The following is a 13,302-nucleotide window of genomic DNA, read 5'->3' as shown; positions in this document are numbered from 1 at the left end:
TCTGATGCTTTGGAATCTCTCTGCGGACCATGGCTTTTGCTCTGAGATGCAACTAAGAAAATGTCAGGAAAATCCTACTAGAACAGCTGAACTTTATTTGTGATTAATCAGAGTCACTTTAATCGATGGCAGGTGTGTAATGACTTATTTTTAACATGAGTTTGAATGTGTTGGTTAATTCTGAACACAGCCACGTCCCCAGTTATAAGAGAGTGTGCACACTTAAGCAACCAGGTTATTGTAAGGTTTTTATATTTCATTTTTCCCCCTCGAAGATTTCAGTTTGTATTTCAATTGAATTGTTCACATTATAGGTCACATTAAAAGTGGAAAATGTTCCGCCATTATTTATCTTTGTCTCATTCTTTGTCTCATCACAAAAACCTGGCATTTTCACAGGGTTGTGTTTTTATATCCACTGTATTTACCATTTGTAAAGAAAACATGAGTAAGCAGGCAAAACAGGTATTTTATTTCTTATGGTATTCACATTCAACTGTAGGTCTGAACAGGATGTCACAGTCCTATGAACTGAACCCTCAAAGGTCTGCATATCCTTCTCAGGGGGGTGAGTTCTTAATACTGTGTATTGCCCCCTTTAGCATCAATGACAGTGGGGAGTGTTTTGTAAAAGTTGTCTATGAGGCCCCAAATTATTGCAAGTGGAATAGCTGCCCATGTCTTGGCAAAATGCCTCCAGGTCATGTAAAGTTTTTGGTCGTCTTGCATGAACCGCACGTTTGAGATCTTCCCAGAGTGGCTTGATGATATTAAGGTCAGGAGACTGTGATGGCCACTCCAGAACCCATTACCTTGTTCTGCTGTAACCACTGGAGGGTCCACTGGGCTTTGTGCTTAGGGTCATTGTCGTGCTGGAAAGTCCAAGTGTGTCCCATGCGCAGCTTTCGGGGCAGAAGAATGGAAATTGCCTGGCAGTATTTTCTAATAACATGCTGCAATCATCTTGCCATCAATGAGCCACCACCATACTGCATAATGGGGATGGTACTCTGTTCACTATAGGCCTTGTTTACCCCTCTCCAAACATAGCGTTTATGGTTGTGATCCTAAAGCTTTATTTTGGTCTCGCCACTCCAAATTACAGTGTGCCACAATCTGTGAGGCGTGTCAAGGTGTTGTAACAATTTTTTTTGGCCATTGGCGCAGTAAAGGCTTCTTTTTGGCAACTCAACCATGCAGCTAATTTTTCTTCAAGTATCGTTGTATTGTGCTCCTTGAAACAACCTCACCGTCTTTTTCCAGGGCAGCCTGTTTTTCTCCTGAGGTTACCTGTGGGTCATTCTTTGTATCCCGATTCATTCTTCTGCCAGTTTTGGCTGAAATCTTTCTTGGTCTACCTGACCTTGGCTTGGTATCAAGAGATCAATGAATTTTTAACTTCTGTATAAGAGAGTGAACAGTACTATGTGGCATTTGCAAGGCTTTGGATATATTTTTGTTTCTTTATCCATCTTTATAAAGTTCCATTACCTTGTTACGCAGGTCTTTTGACAGTTCTTTTCTGCCCCCCATGGCTCAGTATCTAGCCTGCTCATTGCATGCAAGTAGTTAATGTAGGATAAAATGTGTCAGAATGGTGATTTATGGCCCTGGAGGGCGGGGCTTCCATATTGATGTGACAGGTGGGTGGGACATCCGGTTTGTAGGGTGGGACTGATGTGTGATGTGTGTACGGGCAGGACTTCAGCATGTCTGGTGACTTTGTGATTTATGATTACATTGATGTGTCCGTGTTTGATGTTTTACAACGTCTGATGAGCAAAACAGACTAGTGTTATAACAGGTGGGTTATGTTTGATGATTAACAAATGGGCCTTAGGGTTCCGGAATGTTAAATTCCCAGGCAATAAATAAGTGTTATGTCAGGGGTAAGTTGTTTGGTGTTCAACAAAAGGGTGCCAGGGTTCCACTGCCATGTGGTACAACAGATGTAAACTTCCATGTTTTACAATGTGCATGTAACATGGTGTTTTTCCACAAGCACAGAGTTACACATGAGAGACATGCTTTTTGTGTAAGATATAAAGAAGGGGGGTAGGGACTTACGATTTGGAGAGTTTCAGCCCACTTTTCATTTTGACCGGAGATGGGCCATTTCTGCCCTGTAGTAATGGCCCTTTAATAACCACTATTACAAACTGTAGTATATGCAGGTCAAAAATCATCCCATGTTTCACGGTTTGTAGTCCAACACAGCACTACAGCAAACTAACATCGCATGGGCAATGCTATTATTTTGAAGGAATAGTCATGGCTAGGGCCAACCACACATTATGCAAAGGTGGATTGTGTCGCGGTTTGGGTTTGAAAATATTGTTATGAATAAAAACATGGATTTAGGCACGTGTATGTATGAGCAATGCTGAGTTTTGTAATAAAAATGGTTGTTTTAAGTAAGCATTAACTTTTAAGTTGCATTATAGGGCAAAACGTTACAAAGTTACCCGCCAGGTAGCATATAAATATGCATGAACAATGGCGAATCGTTGACAGGTCAGGATATGTTATTTTAGTTAATTAAATCATTCATAAAGGCGTCTTTTGAAATTGTACAACGGGGGTCAACGCGAGACAGTTTTCCACACATTGGTAGAAATGTTTAATAATAGGCGACGTTGGTAAAAAAAAATAAAAACTGTAGTATCTGCATTCTCGTAATGACCAACTTTTGAAATCTGATTTTTGATTCTAGTATTACGGTCTTGTGTTTGTTAAATGTTGAACAGATTAATGGCGATATGGTGACAATCGACAGCGTTTATATATAAGCAGATTAGTTTATCGTTAATATATAAAATTACATGACGCGATGTCACGGCTGATCCGCGAAAATTAACGAGAATGGCGTTTCTACCAGACAGGAAGTATCAATATATTTGGTTGTCAAACGTCAACAATCAACAGAACTAAATAGTTACGTTTTATCCAGAATTCTAATCATTGAAGCCTGTATAGTTCTAACACAATTTTTATCTTACGTGAAGAACAATGACATGTAACCAATGACAAAGTTAAGAGGCGTGACTTGCTGGAGGCGCCAGCTGCAACGTAAAGACAGTAATTAAACCCGCAGCATCCACAGAAGTCAGCTGTTGTTTCAAGCGAGTATATCGTTTCTGTTGTAAGTACAAGTTATTTTATTTTAAGTAATTTATTTTAATTGTGCTGCAATTACAAACGCTAACAAACGAGACATTTGAGCTTTTTAAGAATGTGTAAATCAATTTTACGATTGCGCAATCCATGCATGTTTAGCTGTCTTTCATATTGCCTGTTTAAATCTCCGGTTTAGGTTGAGCGGAATTAAACACCAGCCGTGTTTGGTAAACACATTTTTGGGCCTTCAAATCTTGGTAAGTAGACATTTGACATTATTGTTAATCAGCTTTAATTACCTGTATACGCTTGTTAATCCTATTTGTATTTAGACCAAGTGAACAGCATCTGTGTCAGTTGGACTGGGCGGTTGTGATCTTACACAACCTGAGCAGATACTTTTTGTGTATTTGTGTAATATTTACAGAAATGTTTAGGGTTGTTCTAAAGTGTTATTAACAATTGACTATGCATACATCTGAACCTTGGTACAACATTCTTTATTCCAACAGATTGAGGACAGCCCGGTGATGATACAGAGTACGGACACCCTACCATGTGGCTGCACAGTATGAGGGGATTTCTGTTTCATTGTTTTCTTTCATGCTTGAAAGCTGAAGGTAATACCGTCAACCCATCAACAACTGCGCTGTATGTAAATGGATGTTTGCGTTAGAATATTTTAACCTGAATAGTGTATCATTGTTTGCATGTTAAGCTAGAGAAATGGTGAAAGATAATGCTAACAACAGACTAGACACGGAACAGCCAACAACCTCTACACATAATCAATCGATCACACCCCAAAATACAAATGAACCAAACATTACTTTGTTACACAGCGATGCACACAATAATCCTCAAATACAAGGCTTGCTCAAATACCGAGCTTAGTAGCCCCCATTTTTCACACAATCTAGTTGACTCTCCTTCGAGCTCTCTGATGCAAACTCAATGCAGTGATGGCGATGTTAGCGTTATACAACGTAATGCGTTTGACAATGTTGAATTACGACAGTTGATACATTTACAAAATACTGGTGAAGTTGGTGATTTTGGCACATTCTACGCAAGTATTATGGCAGGCTTGGATACTTTGATTGTTAGAGCTTCAGATTTTGTACACGGGCCTGGTGATTGTCTGCAGATTGAGTTGATTGGTGAATCTCTGATCGATCCCCTACATGTGATCATGAGAGCGGATGAATATAATGAACACACATTTGGTAATTTACTTGAATGTGTTATGCAGAGTAATGCCGAGATTATGATTGATGAATCTCTAGAACTGGTGGTACAAATTGTCAAAAACCGTGAGGGTGGTGCCCCGCGACGTAAAGCTCAAACACTGTTGATAGAGCAAATTATCAATAAGAAAATAAGGCATTTATATGTGGCTGTGAATAATGATTCTACATGTTTTTCTGTTTGTTTGATGGGTATGTTGAACCCGCAGTACACATATCCTGAGGCCCTGGTTAGTGGTTGTGAGTTACATACGGGAGCTGGTTTAGCTTTAGATGATTGTGTGTCATTCACAGATATTGTTCGGTTTGAAGAAATGACTGGGTGTAAAATATTTGTCTTTCACCGAACACGGGATGGTCACTTTACCAAGTTTCAAAACAGCGAGGACACCCACCCTAGAACTGTCTTTATGTACTTACACGATAACCACTTCTATGGCATAATGAATCTGAAGGGTTTTCTGGGTGTGTCTTATGTCTGTGACTGGAGCTATACTGGTTTCAACACCTGTGGTGATCATGGTTGTAAACATAGCTGTAGTGTCTGTCTTCATGAAGATTGTCATACCCACCCCCATAACACAAAGCAGTGCCCTGACTGTAAACGGATATGTTATTCAGATTTTTGTTACAGCCAGTGGTATTACCAACTATAAAGCACACAGGTGCATGATTAACATGTGCCCCAATTGTAACGTGGATCTGATGGTTGAAATGAATCATCAGTGTTTTATAAAACCCTCCAAGCTCGAGGACCCCAGTGAACTCTACATATTTTATGATTTCGAGACAATTGCCAATCTGGTGAATGGCGTACACACTGCAAATTCTGTGTGAGCGATAAGCTTTGATAACGAGAAGTGGTGTTCAGCCGGAGATGGTTGTGTCGCTGCTTTTTTCCAAAAGTTTAGGCAACCGAAATATAATGACTACACATTTATAGCACACAACTCTAAAGGTTTCAATGGTTACATCTTGATGCACTACCTTGCTAACAATGGTATTGGCACGACACTTATTGCTAATGGTAGCAAGCCCATGATTTTTACAGACAGCACATTCAATCAGAGATACATTGGTAGTGATTGGTTCCTACCTATGAAGCTGTCGGCCTTGCCACGTGCTATGGGTTTTAAGCATTAGAAAAAATGCTACTTTCCTTACAAGTTTAACATCAAGGAGAATGAGAACTATGTTGGCCCCCATCCGGAACCGCATTATTATGGTGTGAATACCGTGATGACTAAAGAAAAAGATGAGTTTTTGCAATGGTATGCAACTGTTTCCGCAGACCCCTTTGTCATGCAGGATGAAATAAAGGCTTACTGCGTGAATGATGTGGTCATCTTGAGAGAGGGTTGTATGCGCTACAGACTCAAGTTCCTGGAGTGTGGTGGTGTTGACCCATTCCGGTCAATTACGATTGCTTCGGCTTGCATGAAAGTCATTTGCAACAGATTCCTCACCAAGGACACTATTGCATTGGTCCCCTCAGACCTACAGAACTACAACCGCTGTCAGAAGACATTCTCAAACAGCTCAATCATATGTATTGATTATGTGGCCTCCGATGAGAATATATCAATACAACGCCCTGAACAAGGGTGAAGTGAAAATCGGTGCCTACTGTGTTGAAGGATATGCAGAATGTGATGGGTTGAGCATGGTCTATTCATTTCTATGTTGTTTCTGGCACGGTCACCCAAAGTGTCATTGTTCAACAAGCATCAATCCAGTGACAAAGAATCAGTACGGGTTGATGCATCAGCAATGGTTGACAAAGCTAGAGGCTTTGAAGGAACAACACAACGTACATGTTCAATACATATGGGAGTGTGAGTGGAATCAGCTTAAAAACACATTCGCAGATGTCAAAGCTTTCTTGAAGACCTTTGATGCTCCAGAGCGCCTTGACCCTCGGGACGCTCTTTTTGGCGGTTGTACTAATGCGATTCATCTGAAGTTTACGGCTCGAGGAAGGGGAGACTATTCAGTATAACGATGTCTGTACCCATTCTGCAACAAGACAAAGGCATCCAGACATAATCTTTCAAGATTTCAAACCACTAGACACCTACTTTGGTATTGTTAAGGCTATGGTGTGTCCACCGAAAGGCCTTTATCACTCCGTTTTACAGCACAGGGTCGGCGGTAAGCTGTTCATTCCCTTGTGTAGATTATTTGCAGTCTGAAAACCAGGTAACTGATTGTTCACATACTGATTCAGAAAGATCTTTAACTGGTACCTGGGTTTCTATTGATCTGGTAAGGCTGTTGAGAAAGGTTATCGCATTGTGAAAATATTCTAATTTTGGGATTTAACAAGGACATCAGATTATCTTTTTGCAGATTACATGAGAACATTCCTGAAGCACAAGCAGGAAGCTAGCGGCCATCTGTGGTTGACAATGATGATAAAGACCAGTATATCCGTGAATATCATGAAAAGGAGGGTGTGCAGCTTGACAAGGAAAACATTGTTGTAAACAGTGCTAGGCGATCTTTGGCTAAATTGGCAATGAATAGTCTTTGGGGTAAGATGGGTGAGCGGACTAACCTTATGAACACAATGTTAATTACAGATCCGGAGGAGTTTAGCCACTACCTTTTTTCCAGTGAAATAGATGTTGGTTATTTCTCGTTCATCTCAGACACTGTTGCGATGGTACAGTGGCGTTACACAAAACAGACACCAATCAAACCACTTAAGGACAACATTTTTATTGCCGCGTTCACAACCGCTTATGTTAGACTTGAGTTGTATTCACTCTTGGAAAAGTTGGATAGACGTGTACTCTACACAGACACTGATTCCGTGATCTTGGTCACACGCCTTGGGGATTGGGTGCCACCACTGGGGACATTCTTGGGTGATTGACCGATGAGTTACCGGATGGTGACAGCATAGCTCAATTTGTTAGTGGTGGGCCAAAGACTGCAAAACCGTTAAAAGTCTGACCTGTCTCAAAGCAAAAGGCATTACACTCAACAGCTACAACACAACCATTGTGTCATTAGTGGCCCCAGTAACTCTGGTAAAACATATTTTGTGAAGATGTTGCTGGATAATGCTGACGTTGTTTTCTCCAAAGTAATTAAAAATATTGTCTGGGTTTATTCATGTTGGCAACCGCTATATGACGAAATGTTGAAGGTAAGGGAGATTACTTTTATAGCAGGTCTACCAACATCGCTGTGTGATGACAATCTGCTACCGATTCAGAAAAACAACCTTTTAATTATTGACGATTTAATGAAAAGTGCATCAGAGAGTTTGGAGATGGAGAGAGTTTTCACACAATATTCACACCACCGTAACCTGAGTGCAATTTACCTTGTCCAAACCATGTTTGTTAAAGGCAAATTTAGTAGAATTATTAAATTGAACACAAACTACCTCATCTTGTTTAAAAAAAAAACACGACAATCAGCAGATTAGCATTTTAGGCAGACAGATATACCCCCGTCTTTCTGGATTCTTCATGGAGAGTTTTAAAGATGCAACACATCCACCTTTTGGTTATTTACTTTTTGACTTTAAAGCTACAACACCAGAAGACTAAAGTCTGAGAACAGGGTTATTTTTAGTGGATTGGCCTGTCGTGTACGTTCCTAAGAAAGTTTGATCATGTCTAAACGCATTTGTAGAAATTTACCACTTTTGAAGATGATATTTAAGGCACCGGCAAGTCAACGAAAAGTTATTTTAGAATCAGCATCCACCGACCTCATTCTATCACTCTGTGAAATAGTGCTTAACCTAAGGTGCGGAAATATACCCTTAACAGAATCGCAGCTCCGAAAAGTAAAGAGACAAAAAGACAAAATTATATACATGTCTAGAAAGAACACTTCAGTCGCAAGGAAAAGAAAAACCATCAACCAATCTGGAGGTTTTCTACTGCCGTTACTAAGTGTCGCAGTTCCATTCTTAACCAGTCTAATACATCGAGACAGGGTTAAACAACATGGAGCATGCTCAGAAAAATTTTCTGGTGCCACAACATCAGTTAGAAAAACTGCGAGAATCCAAAATGACTAGCAACGATGTAAGACAATCTGTTTGAAAATGATTTGGACTCATCGATTCGCATTATACTGTTGAAGCCTGATATGGATCTACATGAGAAAGCTAAAAGTTACTCTGCCATTTTACAAAGATTCTTGACGGTTGTGCGACAGGGGGAGCTTGATACAAACACCCTGACTTTAAGTCTACCCGGGTATGAGACTGGGTCTGATGTATTAAACGTGACTGAGACTAAGCAAACTGTTGACCAAAATGTTGACCTTGTTGATGAAATTTTGGCTAAACTGGGGCTCACCCTTTAGAAACATTCTATTTTTAAATTAATTGTACCCCGCCCATACACCATGTGGTTTTATATAACTGTTGATCTCTGTCACTAGTTTTGATATGCTGCTGTAATAACCCGTGTTGAGTTCATATTTCCAAGTTTTGTCATTATTCGAGTCATGTAGTTCAAATGCGTTTTCATCCCATGTAGAAGTCTTCCACGTATGCAGGTATTGGAATTCTATCAGATACTTCCCTGTCACCTTTCAAATCTATACCTTTGGCAAATTTTGTGGTATAGCATGAACTCGTATTGCTTGGATAGACATGTCTCGATGAGTTACTGGGCAGCGTTATGTAGAAACCACCATCACCCATGCTGATCGCAGTCAATGTAAATGACGTGATCCTGAAAATCCTGAAGTTTTATCCAGTTTCTAGGTCAACCATATCCAAATGTTGAATCACTTTTATTTCTCAGCACGCAAATCCATGCGTATTTGCTTAATACATCTCTGCATGTTAACATAAATTTCATGTTATCGTTTTCCACACACTGGAAAACATTTGGTTGACACTCATGTCAACCAAATCCAGCTGATATTGTGAATTTATATCATGAACAATAACTCTATTTCTTTTAAAATGTATATATTAATACATGTTTAACATTGTTTTATTTGAGTTTTCGAAATTACACTGCGTGATTTAAATACGTAAGTGTTGCACCACTTGTCACAAGATTAAACACTGGGAGTTTTAGATCTGACGAACACCATTTGTTGAACATCAAACAACTTATCGCTGACACAACAATTATTTATTGCCTGGGAATTTAACATTCTGGAACCCTAAGGGCCATTTGTTAATCATCAAACATAACCCACCTGTTATAACACTAGTCTGTTTTGCTCATCACGTTGTAAAACATCAAACACGGACACATCAATGTAATCATAAATCACAAAGTCACCGGACATGCATAAGTCACTCCTGAAGTCCCGCCCGTACACACGTCATACAGGAAGTCCCACCCACCTGTCACATCAATATGGAAGCCCCGCCCTCCAGGGCCATAAATCACCATTCTGACACATTATACCCTACATTAACTACCCATGCACATGATAGCTAACAAACTCATTGACTAATTATACACACACTAATTGCAATTTAAAAACCACAGGTGTGGGAAATTCACCTTTAATTGCCGTTTTCACCTGTGTGTGTCACCTTGTCTTGTCTGCAACAAGGCCAAACATTCAAGGGAATCTAAACTTTTGATCAGGGCCATTTGGATGAATTCTTTTATCATTATGATTTAAAAAGAAGCCAAAAAACTATGTGATAATAAATGGCTTCATATGACCTTAAATTAAGGCAAATGCAGGAGAGGAAAGTGTCACTGCCAACAATGGGAAGTGTAACAGAGGCTTTACTGGCTGTTCTCTGGTCCACCATACAATGTACGCACACACACCAGAAATAGAGCATGATTGATAAAAAGAAATGTGATCAATATTTTGGTCTGACGGCAGCTGTTGGCTATCTCAATGGACACACCGGCTCTGTCTTAATGGACTCACACACACACACACACACACACACACACACACACACACACACACACACACACACTCTGTCTCAATGGGCTAAACAACAGCTGCAGTAAGGTGCTTGATTCAGTCAAGAGAGCCACTGCCATGAGCTTTGGCATTACTGGATCTTTCTTGTGCCGGAGTCCCATCTGCGCCTTGAAAATTTACAATTTCCGTTCTTGTTAAGTTCACTTCTTCTGACCGGAGCCCAATTGGCCTCCTATTTCCTATACTGTAAGGTATCTTAGAGTTATAAGCCTTTTGGATTTTTAAGGCGATTTCCAATTGAGCAGACATCTGGAACATTCAGTGAATTACAATCTCAGGCAACAGCCTTTTAAAGCTGCAATGCCTAAATTCGTATTGAACTCAGTCTATAATTAGTTGTGAGTGAATATTAATAGAGGTGTAACAACATGAGCCAGTGTTACAGGGGAAGGTAGATCCGGATGGTGGTGAAATATGAGAGGTTTGGCAAGTCAATGATGCCATTGTGAGCATTGCCTGGCAGAAGGGCAGTCTGGATAAAAAAAATTAAAACAGGATGCCTCAACCACTTTTATTGGTCATCTTCTGTTCCAAACGCTAAGGTGACAGACAAATGGAAAACATATTAGAGACTTGATAAGAAAAATAAATAAATAGACACTAATAAACAAAAGAAGGCAGTGAAACAGAGGGACTAAAGAGAGAGTGAGATGGACTAGCTGGTTGTTTGTGTGTGTGTATTTCTGAGAGAGCGAAAAAAGAAACACAGTGGCTGTGTATTCACAGGCATCCCAATTCTGATTCATTGCCCTGTTCTAGATGAAACAAGCTGATCTGACTGGTAAAAATATCCAATAGTGAGGGAAAAGATCAGAATTTGTTGGGCTGTGTAAACGCTGCCACAGAGAGGAAGAGATTCCACTGTCATTTCACTGCTTGAAAAAAAATCAAAACACATACAGAGCTCCTGTGTGGTTACCATGGAAACGTGAAGGCTATTATCGTACCTTGCCATTCTTTATGAAAGGACTTTAGATGACAGAGCGAGAGACACCGAGAGTGTACAAGAGGGTTAGGGGAATGGAGAGATGGCTGCACATTCTCCCCTAATCCATAGCTGTGATATAGAGGGAAAGAGGCTGAGAGAGAAAAAGAGGTTGGAACGTGTTGCCTTTTGTGCTCCTATTTTACCTCTTTGATTTGATCACCTCTTGATTCAGCTGAACCTTTAGCTTCTACATTAATTATTTAGTGACCAGAGCTCAGTGCTTGGGAATTAGTTTCTAACTGAATCCAAGGGTAGATCTAGTGGCATTATCCTGGACCCAAAGTTTGTGCTACATTGCTTGCTCCTTTGGTAATAGTCATGATGTGGCATATCTGACTGAACTTCACCATGTAAGATGGATATGTGGTGACTGGTGAAGGCAGACTGGAGATACGACCACTCTTAAATTGATTGTTTTCTATAAAAACAATGGATTGCAGTTTTCCAAATATTTTTTCATTGCATGCGTAAATGCATAGTTTGGGATTAAATCATGTTGGGTGGGTAAAACAATGACTATACAACTTGAAAGAGAAATCAAATGAAGTAGGTCTTAGAACCAGGCCACTGTACACCTAAAATGACACCTGACTTGCTGTGATAGGGCTCAAGTAGTGTGCGCGAGGCGTAAGAATCAGAAACAATCTGGAGGTGTGTACGTGTGTGTATGTGTGCCTGTGCTTGTCGCCGTGGTGACTCAGAGAGGTGTGAGAGAGGCTGAGTCATGCTCCATATCGTCCGTAGTGAAGGGAGCAGAGAGCGATTTTCAGGTGCAGTTGTAAATGTACTGTGTGGTCTTGATAAGATAGTGACATTGGTGGAGGTGTTAGAAGTATATACTGCAACCTTCATACCCTATTGTCCTGACCTATGCAAACTAATTTGGTTCAGATCTTCATCCCTATTATGCTTATTGCAGGCACTGGATGTGTAAGAAGCTAGCTCAGAACAGCTTAGTTTGTCTCTCCTCGATTTGGATTAGTAGTAATGTTGAAAGGCTGTACAGAGTTCCATATATTTCTGTTAATTCTCCTCCATAACGAGTTACTGTCAATACAACCAACTAAGCTAGGTAAAACAACACCATAATAACAGGTGGGAAAACGTTCTTTTAAATAGCGTTAAAGCTTCATGTTAAGCAGTGCTACATATGCAGTATTGCAATTGAATGGGTGCCCCACTTGTGATTTCTACCCCCCCCACCACCCAATGAAAGACATACTGTACACACACATTTTTAGTTAGCAGTCTTATAAAGGTATTAATGTTTGATATTATTCTTGTTATAAATGTGAATGACCAACATATGCAAAGGTAGCTGAAGAGGGCAGAGGATGACAGAGTTAATGCATTTATGAACAATCATGTTATCATTAATAAATAGTTAGGGTTGAGATTATGAGAAAGAGATTCAGCCTTTGCCCGTGTAGCACAAAGAAGATGCAAAATCATACCATACCATCTTCTTCCGGGGCCGGGTGGCGGGGGCAGCAGTCTAAGCAGGGATGCCCAGACTTCCCTCTCCCCAGACACTTCCTCCAGCTCTTCCGGGGGGACACCGAGGCGTTCCCAGGCCAGGTCTTCCCCAGGGTCTCCTGGAAGGCGTTCCGGAGGCATCCGAAACAGATGCCCAAGCCACCTCAGCTGACCCCTCTCGATGTGACAATTAATTATCCATCTGACTTCTGTTAAATCCTAAAACTTTGTAAATATGTCTCCATCATAAAATTACTGTCAGGTCCTAGCTGGGTTGCCTCTAGGCATCTCTATGTGCCTGGAGGACACAATCAAGCCCTGGGTGCAGAGGTGCCTCTTGGCATCTCTGTGCTTATGTTTCATTATCTCCAGTCAGAGGCAGCTGCTCCCTATTGCCTCTGATAAGGGATCGTATTTAAATTGCTCTGGTTCTGCTTTATTTGTTGGTCATTGTTTGTAGCTAGCGTTGTGTTTTGCTGCTCTTCAGTTCATTGTCGTACTCTCCTTTTGTTGTTTTTCTGTTTGTTTTCT

General features: G+C 40.5%; 1 long non-coding RNA gene across 1 annotated transcript; it reads left to right on the top strand.

Moving 5' to 3' along the window:
* Positions 1-3,335: 3,335 nt before the first annotated feature.
* Positions 3,336-12,828, top strand: LOC105031117. The gene is made up of 3 exons (XR_829668.3): positions 3,336-3,374; positions 3,630-3,737; positions 12,790-12,828. It is a non-coding gene; the product is annotated as an uncharacterized LOC105031117 (long non-coding RNA).
* Positions 12,829-13,302: the final 474 nt, after the last annotated feature.

The sequence above is a fragment of the Esox lucius genome, chromosome 7, assembly GCF_011004845.1.
Source record: "Esox lucius isolate fEsoLuc1 chromosome 7, fEsoLuc1.pri, whole genome shotgun sequence".
Lineage (NCBI taxonomy): Eukaryota > Metazoa > Chordata > Actinopteri > Esociformes > Esocidae > Esox > Esox lucius.
The sequence above is the reverse complement of the archived record's forward strand: the minus strand, read 5'-3'. Positions and strand labels throughout refer to the sequence as shown.